The sequence below is a fragment of the Triturus cristatus genome, chromosome 2_2 (genome assembly GCF_964204655.1).
Source record: "Triturus cristatus chromosome 2_2, aTriCri1.1, whole genome shotgun sequence".
Classification (NCBI taxonomy): domain Eukaryota; kingdom Metazoa; phylum Chordata; class Amphibia; order Caudata; family Salamandridae; genus Triturus; species Triturus cristatus.
In genome coordinates this window covers 529,878,888-529,894,528 of record NC_140582.1, presented here as the reverse complement: position 1 = coordinate 529,894,528, position 15,641 = coordinate 529,878,888, and positions in this window count along the sequence as shown.

Here is a 15,641-nt window from a genome sequence, read left to right as displayed (position 1 = left end):
CACTTGTTAAAAAATCGATATTTTAAACAACTATATTTTTGCAAATTATATTATTGACTTCTATATTTTTTTCAACGATATTTCTTACCTTCAAATCGATATTCTTGACCACGATATTCTTGTAATCGATATTTCTCACCGACGATATTTAGTTCTCGTAATTTCTGTAGTTCCAAATTTCCAACTCGATATTTTGTCTGCACACCTCATGAAAATTTCCAATGATTCATTGTAGTAGATTTGTGTTCTGCCTTCTTCTCCATACCATCCATGAAGACAGTCATTTTCTATTCAAGTTCTTATTTGGCAGAGCCCAATTGACATGGTGGAAACTTCCTTAAGTGTTACGAAAGTCTCGTTCGATCTTTCCCAAGCTTTAAGGAAAATTATGGATATCTTGGTCTTTCCTAAGAACTCCACTTTATTCTGAAACGTTGATGGCCATTTGCTCACCTATGTTACTTTAGAACAATGCGTCCCATTAGGCTATTTTTATCAACCTTTGCAACTTAGAAAGGACACCCAACATAGGGAAAACCACATTCCAACACATCTAAACCGGTTTAATGTTCCTACCTTTAATCTCTTTGAAACGCTCACCAACCTTGATTTAGTCGACTGACCACAAATGATGGTAATACCGCAGGCTGTAATACCCCGAGCTTGGTTACACTACCTAACGACGGCCCTCTGACACCAATATTAAATCCGGTAAATATTCTCTCCCAGTATGAAGTTAGGATAGTTAATGAAGATGTGGAGATGGTACATGATCTAACTACTGACACTCAGGCTGCTTTTACCACACCACTTTCCATACAAGCTAACTGTATAATGTCTGATATTGATGGTGGGAGCAGAAATGATTGTGGAGTGGTAGGGAAAGACAAGTGCCAGCTCATGTTCTGAAAAATAGTGGGACTAAAAGCTAAGGTTCCAATATAATATGGACAGAGTTTGTGAGTAAATTTGATATTTTCAGTTTGCAAGAAACCTGGGCAGTGGATCCCATCCACATAAGTGGTTATATAACCTTTCACACCCCGGCAATAACATCATCTCATGGTAGAGCAAAAGGGGGTCTCAGTACTTATATCTCAAACTATCTGGATATAAGGAAAATAATACTGAACGCTAACGAACCACATTATCAAATTATTAGCTTACATTTAGAACATGCATTTTGCTTAGTCATAATGAATTTTTACAACAATGCATCCCCAATGCTGATCGAGGGTATATTGAGATCTATGAGCCATCATTTATATAATTTACAGTCCCATGCTTCCAATGATGTATTTGCTATTTGGGGAGGGGACTTTAATTATCCTTTGTGCCAACATTCTGACAATGAGGTTTGTGGTATTTCTTACGGAAAAGGTTCCAGTTTCTCACATTTTCCGCATACATCGTATGGAAATCTTCTGAATGATACTATGTTTACTTCGGATATGGGTTTTGCGAATGATCTGTGTTCACCAATGGCCCCCTTCCGACCCACGTTTAACGGTCGAGGTGTATTTTCTACTATTGATTTTATATTATTATCTAGTAGACACGCTACTTCTTTCAAGAATTTTAAAACACATGATATTGCTTTAAGTGATCACTTTCCCCTAAGTATAGATGTAGTAGTATTTAACCGGGGCGTTAATGTTAGAGCGGATCCACTTCACCTTGTAGATAATATTACTTTGAATAGGCAAAATGGATATGCGCTGAAATGGGCAAATATAGATTCTATGGAATTCATTTAAAAAGTTTGCCTGAATTGTAAAGATTCACTCTTAACCTGTCTGCATGAGAAATCGACGGATCAGGAAATTATAGAAAATTTTACGGCTATCTCAAAATATGTTAAATAATCTTTATGTGTTAAAGCTAAAAAGCAGGGTACTCACAAACAAGGCTGGTTTGATACTTGCTGTACAAAGGCTTACCCCAATCTTAAAAATCTCTTACACGCTACAGTGAAGAATCAGGAATACATTAGAGAGGCAAGAAGAGATTATAAAAGGGCTTTAAAAGCGAGAAAGATCGCATTAAAAGAAGAAGCATGGCGTACACTGCAAGAAGGCTCTGAAAATCGAGATTCCTCTGCTTTCTGGAAAGCCGTTAATGCACCCTTCCTGGCCGATAAGGACATAGCAACTGTTGAGATTGATGTTACAGAATCGGAATGGATATTACACTACTCCAAATTGTATGAACATTCAGAAATAGATGCCCAAGGCACTGTGCCAAATATGACCGATACTATAACTTTGCCTCAACTATTTATGACCTTTTTCGACCTAACGGCGGTTTTCGATTGTGTCATAATTGATGACAAGCTATGGCTTATTTTAGAGGGTATGGGCATGGATGTTTTATTAATTACTTTTCTGAGACAGCTTTATTCAGGGCCGAGGGTTCGGTACGGGAAGGGTGGCGAATGCACTAGGCACTTTAGCGTGTCAAGAGGAGTGAGGCAAGGATGTGTCCTTGCCCCGTTCCTCTTTGATTTATATATAAATAACCTAGAAAATATTCTAGTCAAGGAGTGCAGGGACGTGCCGATAGTTGCAAAGCTCCCCATCCCTAAACTCCTATAAGCGGATGACGCGGTTTTAATGGCCCGCACACCGCTTGGTCTGCAGAGGGTCGTCACCTCCTTCTCTAATTTTATGTTAAACTTGGGGCTTAGGATCAATTGCTCCAAAACGTTCACAATGAACTGTGGGGGGGGGGGGGTTCAAATAAAAAGGCCAACACTATTTTTATAGAGTCAATGCCCATCGAGTGCACCAATACATTTTCCTCTCTAGGGATCCTACTTGATAGGTCAGGAACCTGGACCCAGGCAATTAAAACTAGACGGCTGTTGTTTACTAAATCATTGATGGCACTTTCTAATTTTAGTCGTAAATTAGGCAGACGACCCCCTGTGGAATTGTTTCGCATCTATAAAGCAAAGTGCGTGGCAATTGCTATGTATGGAGCTGGAATCTGGGGCTATGCTGAGGTAAATGCTCTGCAGATTGCGGAAAATGTGTTTTTTAAATTTCTTTTGGCAGTCCCGGATAGCACTTCAAATTATAACTGCCATTCGGAACTGGGTATGCCATGCTTGGAGGACATGATTAAGATCCAGCCTGTTCTCCTGTGGCACAAAATTTGGACCGCAGATGAAACTGTTTTTAACCGTCATATTTTAACTTATGCCTTAGGGTCGGATGGGGTCAAACACATAAGATGGATAGAATATGTTTAAATGTTTTTAATTAAGCTTGGACATAGAGAATATTTTAATGAGCCATATACTATGTGTAATGTGCCTAGGAAAGATTTTAAAGCTAGCTGCATCAGTTACATGAGTGATAATAGAGCCATAAACTAAATGAAAAAATCAACGGTTCAAGCTCATCAACTTACTTTGCTGACGTTCAGCCTTCATCCTTATATTTCTTTAACTATGGGCGACTACAACCGTTTTTTGCTGACACGTTTCAGATTGAATATTTTATTTAGATCCTTAAGTTTTCCTGAATTAAATGACTGGTCTAAAGACCTATGCAAATGTCCGCGTGACGATGTCTCTATACAGTCAACTATACACACAATGTTTTTCTGTAAATACTACAATAGATCAAGAAGGAGATGGATTATCCCGGTACTACAGAAACTTGGACTGAGACAATGTCGCCCTGCTCTATTGGCTTTGCAATTTTTGGATGAAGTATTTGTCATTGCAGCTGTCACTGCTTTTTAAAAAAGTGTATTTAATTATCGTAAATCTATTATTATGTGATTTTATTTAAGTAAACAATATGAGTAGCTTTTATCAATTGTCATATGCATTGTACTTTTATGTTTATTTTATGGTAACCGAATAAAGATCTTTGATGATGATGAACTACACGATCAATTTGTTTTCCCTAATCAACCATTACATTTTAGTTCAACATGTAAATTGTGCATGTCTTTGTTTGTGTGTCGAATCATGTCATTTATTCAGTTTCCAGTAAGGTAAGATGCAGAAGATGTACAGCGACAATGGTCTCTCTATAGACATCGTGCATCAGGGGCTTATTTATGAGAGGCTTGCGCTGCCGGAGAGTCACTTTTTTTGATGCTCCGGCGGCACAAGCCTCTCAATCATATCTATGAGGTGACGCAAAGCCACTCTGCGCGGCTTTGCATAGTCTCATAAATATGGAGTAAAACAAAGCAGTGCAAGTCACTGCCTTGCCTTACTCTGTGTCAAGAAGGATTTTCATGGGCGTAGCTGTGGGTTTTCCCATGCAACACCCATTGATTTTGATGCTGCCCCAGATGTACTTAAATCACATAAACCTGGGGCAGTGCCAGAACCTTATGCCTCCCCCAGAGCAGGCGTAAAAGGGGGAAATATTTGTATCTCTCATTGTTTTTTCCTCTTTCCATATGTGCTGCATTCTGCAGCTTACATAGAAAGAGGAAAACGCCTCTCAGGATTGTTTTTGTGCAGGAGGGTGCCCCTTCCTGCACAAAAATAATCCTGCCTGCAATGGAGGCACCCTTGCACCATGGTGCAAGGGTGCCTACATTTGTACTAGGCAGCAAATTATGCGCCAGCGCAGGGGAAAGGACAGGAATGCACCGTATTTTATCAATATGGTGCATTCCTGCCCTTTCACATTGGTGTAGGGCAGCGCAGCAAGAATACTTGCGGCGCTGCCCTAGGCCAATTCCTCATAAATGAGGCCCTCAATGCATAATAAATGTTAAATCTGCATTGTCTGCTCTATTACCTTCAGTGGGGTAAGATCTGCCAATTGTTGGAAGAGTGTGCTGCGAAAGGTTCTTTTTCTTCAGAGGCATTCCCTGTGTGCTTGTACAACAGTGTATGAGGAAATGGTACTACGCTGGGCAATTGCACTTTTTTAAATGTTTTTTTTTCATGAGGAAAGGAAACCCTTTTCCCGTACACCCTCACAGATTTTTGAAGTGTTCCCTTCCTATTATTATATTTGATGGGGTCTACCCCTGACCTTGCCAGTAGTAAATAAATGGCTACCCATTTTCAAATTGGGAATGGGTCAGGAAAAAGTATGTATGGGTATTCAAATAGATTTTACGTATTTCAAATGTGCAATGCTTTTACATTTCACACTACCAGCTCTTTACATTACATGTGTATAGTTTTAGGCACAGGGAGCTTAAGTGATATGTGAACAAAAACACAAATTTAATTCAAATGGAAGCCATGGGGGGAGCGTGGCTTAGTGTGCAACCAAGATGACCGCATGTTTCTGAGTCCTTAGGATCTCCGGTGTGGATGTTCTTTTAAACATGCTCTTCTGGTGATTTTTGTTCACCATGTATCAGCAATAGGCCGCGGAACAGCTTGGGAGTCTTGGGGACAGCTCACATGTGTTTCTGTCAGCTCCTTCTGCAACGTTCTTCAAGGCAACTCTCTCCTCAAGCCGGGATTCTAAAATGGCAGCTGATATGGAGGTTTTGCTGATACACGGACCGAGCACATCAAATTACTTGGTCTGAATATTTGGATGCCAAACGTATTCCCCTCGGTGAATGAGGTATTGTAATGATGAATTTTATACCCCTTTATGCTAAGCGCTGGACTTTTGAGGAAACACTAATGTGATAGCCCTAATACAAAATGGCAGTTGCTGAGAGAATTGCAGAAGTTATGGTACCTAATTAGCGGCCTAATACACAGTTGGTTGTGCTTCCGTAGGGGTGAATTATCTCACGTACAACAGTTCGTCTGCAATTTCAAACTTTTGTTCACGGCGATTTTCTCTTCATGCCGTGACTCTAAAATGGGGCTGATATGGAGGTTTTGCTGATACACGGACCGAGCACATGAAATTACTTGGTCTCCTATTTGGTCTCCTAGCGCATTCCCTTTGCTGAATGAGGTATTGTGATGGGTTCTTTATACCTCTCTGTGTCGTGTTATGGTCTTTTGAGGAGACGCTATTCTAATGTGATAACCCTGATACAAAATGGCGGAAGCTGACAGAATTTTTTCAGGAAGTTATTGTGCCTGATTAGCGGCCTAATACATAGTTGGCTGTGCTTCGGTGGAGGTGTATTATTTTGGAGCCTATCCTGAGTATTGCCGGTTGTGTAGATACTAATCTGCATCGTACTTTCAGTGTGTTTGGTTCCAATGGCAGAAGGCATGGGTAAAACCCCCAAGGACAGAGACTTGAAAGGGAATCTGAAGAGGTCTAAGCAAAATTCTCCCACCCCGGATATACCAACGAAAGGTAATATGGACTCTGCTTTGACCTTAGATACTATATTACTCAAACTTAATTCAGTCCATGACATAGCACAGAGTACCAAAACGAACACTGATTTGCTTCAAATTGAGGTGGCGGCAATTCGGAGTGACCTCAGAAATCTTTTATTACGTGTCTGCAATGCAGAAACACGAATAAGTACTGTTGAGGACTTCACGAACAAGCAAGCTAAACACGTTCAAAGTATGGAGCGTTCTTTGGCTTCATTAAGGCGAGACCCGACTGAGTAGGAAGGCAGAAATCGTAGAAGTAACCTTCGTATTTTTGGATTACTGGAAGACTGTGAGAAATCTGCGCCCTCACTGTTGGATTTTCTGCTTACTTGGATCCCTACTGTTCTGAACATTTCATTTCACAAGGATTTTGAAAAAGAACGTGCTCATAGAGTTTCAACTTTAAAGCCTAAAACAATATATTCGCCAAGACTGGTGATCTTTAAACCTCTGCACCATCAACACACTGAGCAGATTCTTGCCCAAATGAGGAAGATTAAAACCTTACAATGGGAAGGTCACAGAATATCAATATCAGAAGACTTTGCCAGAGACACCGTCATTCATCAGAAAGGTTTCTTGAATCCACGCAGAAGACTCATGGATGTGAATATTCCCTTTTGCTTTGCAGGGCCTTCACGATTCAGAATAACTTTCAGAGGCCGTCCACAGATCTTTTATGAGCCTTCAGAGCTTTCCATTTTTGGGGATAATCATTCTGAATCACAGATGGACGCCAAGTCTCTTCCTGGCACTTCTCATCCTTAATGATCTTCATTTTCTGATAATTTGGCTCCATGTTTTTTGTGCCTTGCCAAAAAGTGTATGGTTAATACTGCTCCTCTGTGTTCCTTTTTGTAATGGTAACTATGCTCTGTAAAGGCTTTTAGCTCTATATTGGCTATTCTCTCTTAACTGGTTTCTCCCTTACAGGTTTTATGGTTTATCATATTTTTATGAATGTTTTTTGGAGTTTACATCCAATGAGTTGGCACTATTTTGGTACTATTTTGTTAACAATTTGTTGTCAATCTGTCTCTATTTCCCTTCTTCTCTCTCGCTTTCTTATAATCTTTTTACATCTCTGACTTTTTCCAACCTCATTCCTCCTTTCTACTCAGTTGCTTCTTCTTCCTGTGAGCATTTCTCTTAGCCCAATTTGATTAAGTCTTTTTCGGTATATAACTCTAGATAGTATAATTTTAGATAGTTGGTCTTTTCTTGGCTTTTCTTTCCCACTATTTTTTATGATAAAATAAGTAACTCTTCTTTTACTTTCCACAGTCTTTCTCTTTCTTGGCTCGTTCTTTTTTTTTTCATGCTTTCTGCTCGTTTATTCCACTTTCTGCTTGACTTTTTTATCGCCTCTCTTTCTATGATTCTATGCTGGTGATTAATTTTTGTGTGTGCTCATTATTCATCTGTGTTTTTATCCACTATTGTTTTTTCTTATACACATCTGCGTTTTCTATGTACAATTGTTTAGATATAAATTTACTTATTATTTCTCTTTTTTCTGAATCTTTTTGCTTTCATTATATATGTAATCAAGTCATGTATTACATCTTATGTAGGATCTGCTATCCACTTCTTAATTTTCAATATACTCTAGTATTGATTCCTAGATAATATCAATTTTGTTGTGTTTGATACAGTTTGAGATTTATAATGTCTTATATTGCTATTTATATTACCCCAAATTACCATTTATTATACCACTTATAATAATAATAATAATAATATTAGTTCATTTGTAGAGCACCTGGTTACCCCAAAAGGTGTGTCCCCGCGCTAGAAGCATATAAGCAAGAGGAGACTGCTGGACTAAAGTTTATACAGCCAGGTTTTCAATCCTCTGCGGAATTAGTATCTGTTATGCCTTAGACTGCTACTTATATTATCTAATATTGCTACTTATAATGCCTTAATTTGTAATCTATCTGACATTATTGTCTTGTTTTTCTATTCAGGTTATGATAATATGTTGGTCAGTCATCAAATATGATATATTTTTGGGATCTTGTATTATTTATTCTTATCTGCTATTAACTTCTTAACTTTCCATATAGTCTAGTATTTATTCCTAGATGCTATCAATTTTGTAATGCTTGGTATATCAGCGGTTTGAGATTTATAATGTTTTATATTGTTATTTGTAATCTGATATTGTTTTGTCACTTTTCTATTCAGCATATGATACCATGTTGTTCACTGATCAAATATGATATATTTTTTAGATCTTTTATCATTTATTCTTATTGATAGCTTATTGATGGTATAGTAGAGATTGATATTTTTATATTTGTTCTGTCGCTTAATGAAATATTTAGGTGCCGATTCCGATCCGTCAAAAAAAATTACCTTCCGATTCCCATCCGTATTTTTTTACGTACGAATCGTACAAGTCCTGTACAAACGGCGAATTACGATTCGTACGTAAAAAATCCATACGAATTGCTCCGGGAAAAGTCTACGACACGTCCCCGGACATTTTTACATACAAATTGTAAAAGTGAAGTCCGAGCGCGCAAGTACGATCCCGTCCGAAAACACAAGCGCATGGGAAAGGCTCCGTACGGATCGAACGCCGTACCACTCGTATCCAGGTAAACTTGTGCCCGGGATACGAGTCGTACAGACCCCCCCTCCCCCCCACATTTCTGCCCCGTACCCCCCATGTGCGCACTGTACCCCAGCCCTGTACGTGTACGCACCCTACCCCAGCCCCTTACTAGTACGCACCGTACCCCAACACCGTCCCCCAGCCCCATACTTGTACGCACCGTACCCCACCACCGTACCCCAGCCGCGTACTTGGATGCACCGTACCCCACCATCGTACCCCACCACCATACCCCAGCCCCGTACACCAGCCCCGTACATGTACGCACCGTACCCCACCACCCTACCCCAGCCCCTAACTTGTACGCACCGTACCCCACCACCATCCCCCAGCCCCTTACTTGAACGCACCGTACCCCGCCACCGTACCCCAGCCGCGTACTTGGAGGCACCGTACCCCACCCCCGTACATGTACGCACCGTACCCCACCACCCTACCCCAGCCCCGTACATGTACGCACCCTACCCCAGCCCCTTACTTGTATGCACCATACCCCAACACCGTCACCCAGCACCATACTTGTACGCACCGTACCCCACCACCGTACCCCAGCTGCGTACTTGGATGCACCGTACCCCACCACCGTACCCCACCACCCTACCTCAGGCGCGTACTTGGACGCACCGTACCCCACCACCGTACCCCAGAATCCCATATGTACAAACCGTACAACAACATTGCATATGTGAGCACTGTACAACAACACCACGTATGTACGCACGTTACATACGCTAAAACGACTCGTACAGAACCAGGACACTGCAAAACAGCACAAGGAGGGTCAATTCGAATCGCACCACACCACAAAACACATCTACAGTACTAAAAACATCTAAAAGACTGACCTGGCACATCCAAACAGGCAAACAGAAGCCCAAACTCACAACCTCTTATAACACACCCACCAAAAAATCAAACCCAGCCACACCCACAAATGGACCAATAAAAAGGGCCCACACTCACAAACCATGAGCCTTTGCAACAGACTCACTGCTGACAGACACCACACACAAACAACTGCACCCACACACCTTAACTTACACACCATCACACAACCCCATTCACACACACACACACCTACACATTCACACCCACACACCCACAACCATCCACACCCACACCCCACACCATGCCCACAGACAAGAATCCAAAGTTCACAAGGGAGGAGCTGGACATCCTTGTCAACGAAGTCATCAGAGTCGAGCCACAGCTCTTTGGAACATTAGTCAGACAGACCAGCATAGCCGAAAAATCACACCTGTGGCAGAGGATCGTCGATCGGGTGAATGCTGTTGCGCCCATCAGAAGGACCAGGAATGAATGCCAAGCCAGGTGGTACGATCTGCGCAGGGCAGTCAAGCGCAAAATGAACGAGGACTACGCCCAGAGTAACACGGAGTAGAAGGAGTTGCAGAGCCTGGTGAGTACACAAACAACTTACGTAACATGGGGGTAATGACATCCACACCCCAACTACAACAAATGCACACACCTACCCCCAAGCCCTCACCGGACACAACCACACTCAAAAACAACGCTCATGCCACTAACATGTGTATGCCTCATTCACAAAGCAAGGCCATGGCAAGTCCCAGCCTACACAAACCACAAACCCAAGACTGGATGTCCGGAATGCTGGCAGGGTGGGGATCACCAAACATATTGTACAACTCAGAAACAGACACCATTGCCCACAGCCGATATGGCCCAGGTACAGACCCATGCACCATGCGCAATGCACAGGGACTGGCAAAGTACTGACAAGGTAGCTGACACTTGGCCCTGCTGTAGGCAGCACAAGGCCCACCTGTGACAACAGCAAAATCTAACACCAACACAAGCAGCTCAGATACCCAGGACAGGAACTCACACTCACTGACATGGCAGCATGCTCCAATGGGGGACAGATACATCACCTGGGAGACCCACTGCCAAATCACACTACACCCACCAGCAGGCACCGTCAATCAATCAACAATCAATCAGGGTACTTGTATGGCGCGCTACTTACCTGTGAGGGTCTCAAGGTGCTGGGGGGGGCGGGGGGGGTTCCACTACTGCTCGAAGAGCCAGGTCTTGAGGAGTCATCTGAAGGCAAGTAGGTCTTGGCTCAGTCGTAGGTGGGTTGGGAGGGTGTTCCAGGTCTTGGCGGCGAGGTAGGAGAAGGATCTCCCGCATGCGGTCGTACGTTGGATGTGGGGGATAGCTGCGAGGGCAAGGCTGCCGGAGCGGAGCTGGCGGGTGGGGTGGTAGAAGCTGAGTCTGATGTACAGGTAGGCTTGTCCGGCATTGTCGAGTGCCTTGTGTGCGTGGGTGAGGAGCTTGAAGGTGATCCTCTTGTCGATGTGGAGCCAGTGCAGGTCACTCAGGAGGGGGGTGATGTGGCTGTGGCGGGAGGCGTTGACGATCAGTCGTGCGGAGGCGTTTTGGAAGCGCTGTATCCGCCGTTGGTGTTTGGATGGGAGTCCTGCGTAGAGTGCATTGCCGTAGTTTAGTCAGCTGCTGATGAGGGCCTGTGTCACTGTTCTACTTGTTTTGGTCGGGATCCACCAGTAGATCCGGCAGAGCGGGCGTAGGGTGTCATAGCAGGAGGAGGAGACGGCGTTGACCTGCTTGGACATAGAGAGGGAGGATGCGAGGATCAATCCTAGGTTGCGTGCGTGGTGGGTGGGTGTCGGTGCTGTCCCCAGAGCGATCGGCCACCAGGAGTCGTCCCAGGCTGAGGGTGTGGGTCCCAGGATGAGGACCTCCGTCTTGTCCGAGTTCTGTTTCAGATGGCCGCTCCGCATCCAGTCGGCGATGGACCTCAGCCCTTGTGGATGTTTGTTTTGGCGGTGTGAGGGTCCTTGGTGAGGGAGAGGATGAGCTGGGTGTCATTGGCGTAGGAGATGTTTTTGAGGTTGTGGTGGCGGGCCACTTGTGTGAGGGGGGCCATGTGGATGTTGAACAGCGTCGGGCTGAGGGATGATCACTCACCCCTTACACAAGCACACACCCCCGGGGCAGCCAATGGAGTTACCCACTCTCACAATGGACATGTGACACAACAAGATCAAGCCACAGCCAAAGAAGCAACCAAGCCCAAATTCAACATGTCAAGCACCCTGGAGAACATTTCAATCAGTCCCCTGCAACATCCCCATCCACAAGTGAACATTGATGTGAATGCTAGGCACATACAACTACCTGGAGGAACTGTGGCAAATAGAATATGTATGAAACATGGATGTCCCATTAAACAGCATTAACATTGTCTCTCTCTCACACACAGGGCAACGTCATGGATCTCCCCCCAACAATGGGGGGGAAGAACCACAGTCCCAGGCTCGGGAGGAACCTGATCCCACCGGCAGCGACACCTCACAACACTCCGCGGATGACCCCAACCCACCTGGCCCCTCTGGTTTCCAAGCCCCTGCAGAACATGCTTCAGGTACATCTGTGCCAACCACCACCCCCATTCCTGCCACATCCCAGGAGACACCCAGGAGCCCTGCCCACACTGAACAACTGAGCCAGTCTGACCTGGAGGGACAAGGTTCGCTGGGCATCCAGGAGGAGGTAGCCAACACCGACACTGCCATCCCTCAGGGGTCCCGTAGACCGATGTGCCCACAACGGCAGGCCAGGCTCGTGTGGGCAGGGGTGGTGGGAGTGGAGGCGAGAACCTGACCAGACAGCTGAAGGGACCGGTATGTCACACGTCCGCAACATCATGGAGGCATACCGGCGTGACACCAGGGCCATCAGTCAGGTAGTGGCGACCCTCACAGACATTAAGAATCAGCAGGCCGAGCAACACGCCAGTCAACAACAACACCAAGGACGGATGGAGGCAAGACTGGCTGAGCTCCTGGCGGTGCAAAGGGACATAAGCCATTCACTCCGTCGGATCGCCGACAACATGGGCAACCCTCCCTGTGACACCAGGCGCAGACCAGCACCAGTCACAGGGAGGGAGGAGGAGGAGGAGGATTCGTCCGACGGAGCGTCCCAAACATCGTCAAGGCCTCCATCATTCAGCACATCATTCACTGACATTCTCTACCACATAGACTTGCTGGTCACAGTCTGACCAATGATGACCAACACTGTGGTCTGGACTCTGATGACTTCAAATGCCAAGGATACCATCTCCCCCTGTGAACTTTGGATTCTATGCACCCGGTAGAGCACATTATTTTATCTACCAAAACACACACCCCACCGAGAATAAAACTATTTTTTTCATGAGATGTTGCAGTCATTTTGCATTAGTCCACAACATATGTGTGTGTAAATGTCAAACTATGCCTGAGTGTTGAACTAACTCCAGCCATCCATACCCTGGGATCTGAGTCCGGTACAGGACACACATGGGTCACAATGTATCATCCGATACAGCCTGGGAGCACAATACTCACCCTTGATGGCCTCAAGCTGCTGAGGGGGGGCTTGAAATACTGTGCGGACACACCAATCAGGAAGAGGATCATGAAGGCCTAGAGGTCATGGCTCATGTGGAGGTTCCCGGGGAGAGAGTCCCAGGTATGTTTGTCCAGGCGTGAGAACCATCTCCTTCATGCTGGAGTGTTGTGGATGTGAAGAATGGTGGCCAGGCCAAGTTCGGATGCATTGAGTTGGGCCAACGGGGTCTTGGATGACAGACGTACAAGGTTGATTTTTGGGTCTGGGGTTGTTGACTGCCTCCTGAGGGTGTGTGAGGAGTGTGAAGGTCATCCTGCAGCAACAGTGATCCCTTGCAGCTATCTCAGGTGGACGGTGATGTTGATGGGGTGCGGGATGTTGAAGCTGAGTTGTGCAGATGCACCCTGGATGTGGACAAGTTTCCCGTGAGTTTGGATGTACTTGCTCTGTAGAGGGCGGGGCAGTAGTTGACACGGCTGGTGTCGTGGACCTGGGGGATGGTCTGTCTTTCCTTGGAGTGGATCTATCTGAGGATCCTGTGCATCATGCAGAGGGTGTTGCAGCATGAGGTACAGATGCTGGTGATTTACATGGCAAATGTGAGTGACAAATCCATGATGCACACCATTTTGTGTGCGTGGCCACTGGGTGCTTGTGTAGGGCCCCTGCGGGTGGGACACAAGGAGTTGAGCCAGCTTTAAGGGGACAATCCTCAGATGCTTACCTCAGTACTGTACAAGTTCAGCCTCAGGTGGCTGATGTTCAGCCATTCATCCACGGACCTCATGCCTTCTTGAACGTTGGAACTGGCAATGGCTGGGTCTTTGGTGAGGGTGAGGAGCACCTGGATGTCAATGGCATATGACATGATGATGAGGTTGTGTTCACATGTGATGGTGGAGAGGGGGGTCCTGGACACATTGAAGATTGACACGCTGAGAGATGAACCCTGGGCCATGTGCCAGATGACGCCACTATACCACATGCTGAAGGCCTGAGTCCCACTCCCATGGCCTTGCTGGTGTACGGAGCCGGTGTGGAGCAGGAAGGACATGATCTGGTTGGTGTGACAGGGCCTGGAAGGAGAGGCAGCGCTGTGTAGGCAGTTAGAGTTGCACACTCAGCATGCAAAGGTGTCATGTGTGCGCTTAGGGTATGGCTGAGAGCAGGCGGTTGAGTTTTGGATAGACATTGCTTGGAGGGTGGCTACAACCTCAGACTGTAGTGTGATGTGGGTCATGCAAGGACATGAGGGTCGTGCAATGTGCACGTTGCATGGGCTGACGGTCCTGCCTTTGGCGCAGCGTGTACCCAACAGTGGCACAGACAAGGTGATGACAGCCAAATGAATGGCTGGAGGTAGGCAGGGAGGAGCATCTTTGAGGCATGTGTGTTGAGGAATCCCGCCACTTTGTTGGCCCTTGCTGCAGGGGCCGCAGCAGCAGGTGGTATGTCCTTAAAACTATGCCAAAAGTAGCACACAAAGACAAGGATGTCAGAAAGGACAAATGCAACAGGCGTAAGTAAAGGAAGGAGTGTCCGGTTACCCATGGAACACCCAGAGAAAATGGATGCACAATCACCAAAGATGACTGACACAGGATCAGGAAACAGAAGGCCGAGCCGCGCACAGGAGACACACCCTCAGCAGGCGTTGATGGCCCGTCGTGGGGACCAACATGCCCAAATACATACACAACCATGGACTTCATGCACAATAGAGATTCTGACCCATGAAGACCTGCATGCATGTAGCCAACTACACATAGACTCATATGCACATTCTTGACAACTATGCCAGAGATGCCGCATACAAAGTGGCAAGAGATCTGCATTGACAGAGATGAGGCACCTTGGAGGGTGAGGAACCCCTTTATTACTCAGGCTCACACTAAGGGAAAAGCATTAATATGAACAGACACACAGGTCATTTGGCTGAACATGTGGGACCTACACTGGACACCCTCTTCACAACACAGATGTATTAAATCCTAATGGCCTCGCACACAAGTTAAGGGGATGAGCCAAACACACCCTTCTGCACACGGAGAGGCTGCAATTCCCCATTGAGAGCTGTTATGGGGATGTCCCACACCATGTCCACCCGTAGCATCCCGTATGTTTCTGAGGGAATTTATACACACATTGATGCCTTCATCAGAATCCACTAACCATTAGAGATGACTGTGACGAAGGTAGCCTATCAATTCATGGGAGTCATGCTACATGTCATGTGCCCCATGGTGAGTCGACATGTATGCATGGTAACCCAACATGCACAGGAGCAGTCCCCACACATTCTAAACACCTAACAACCCCAAA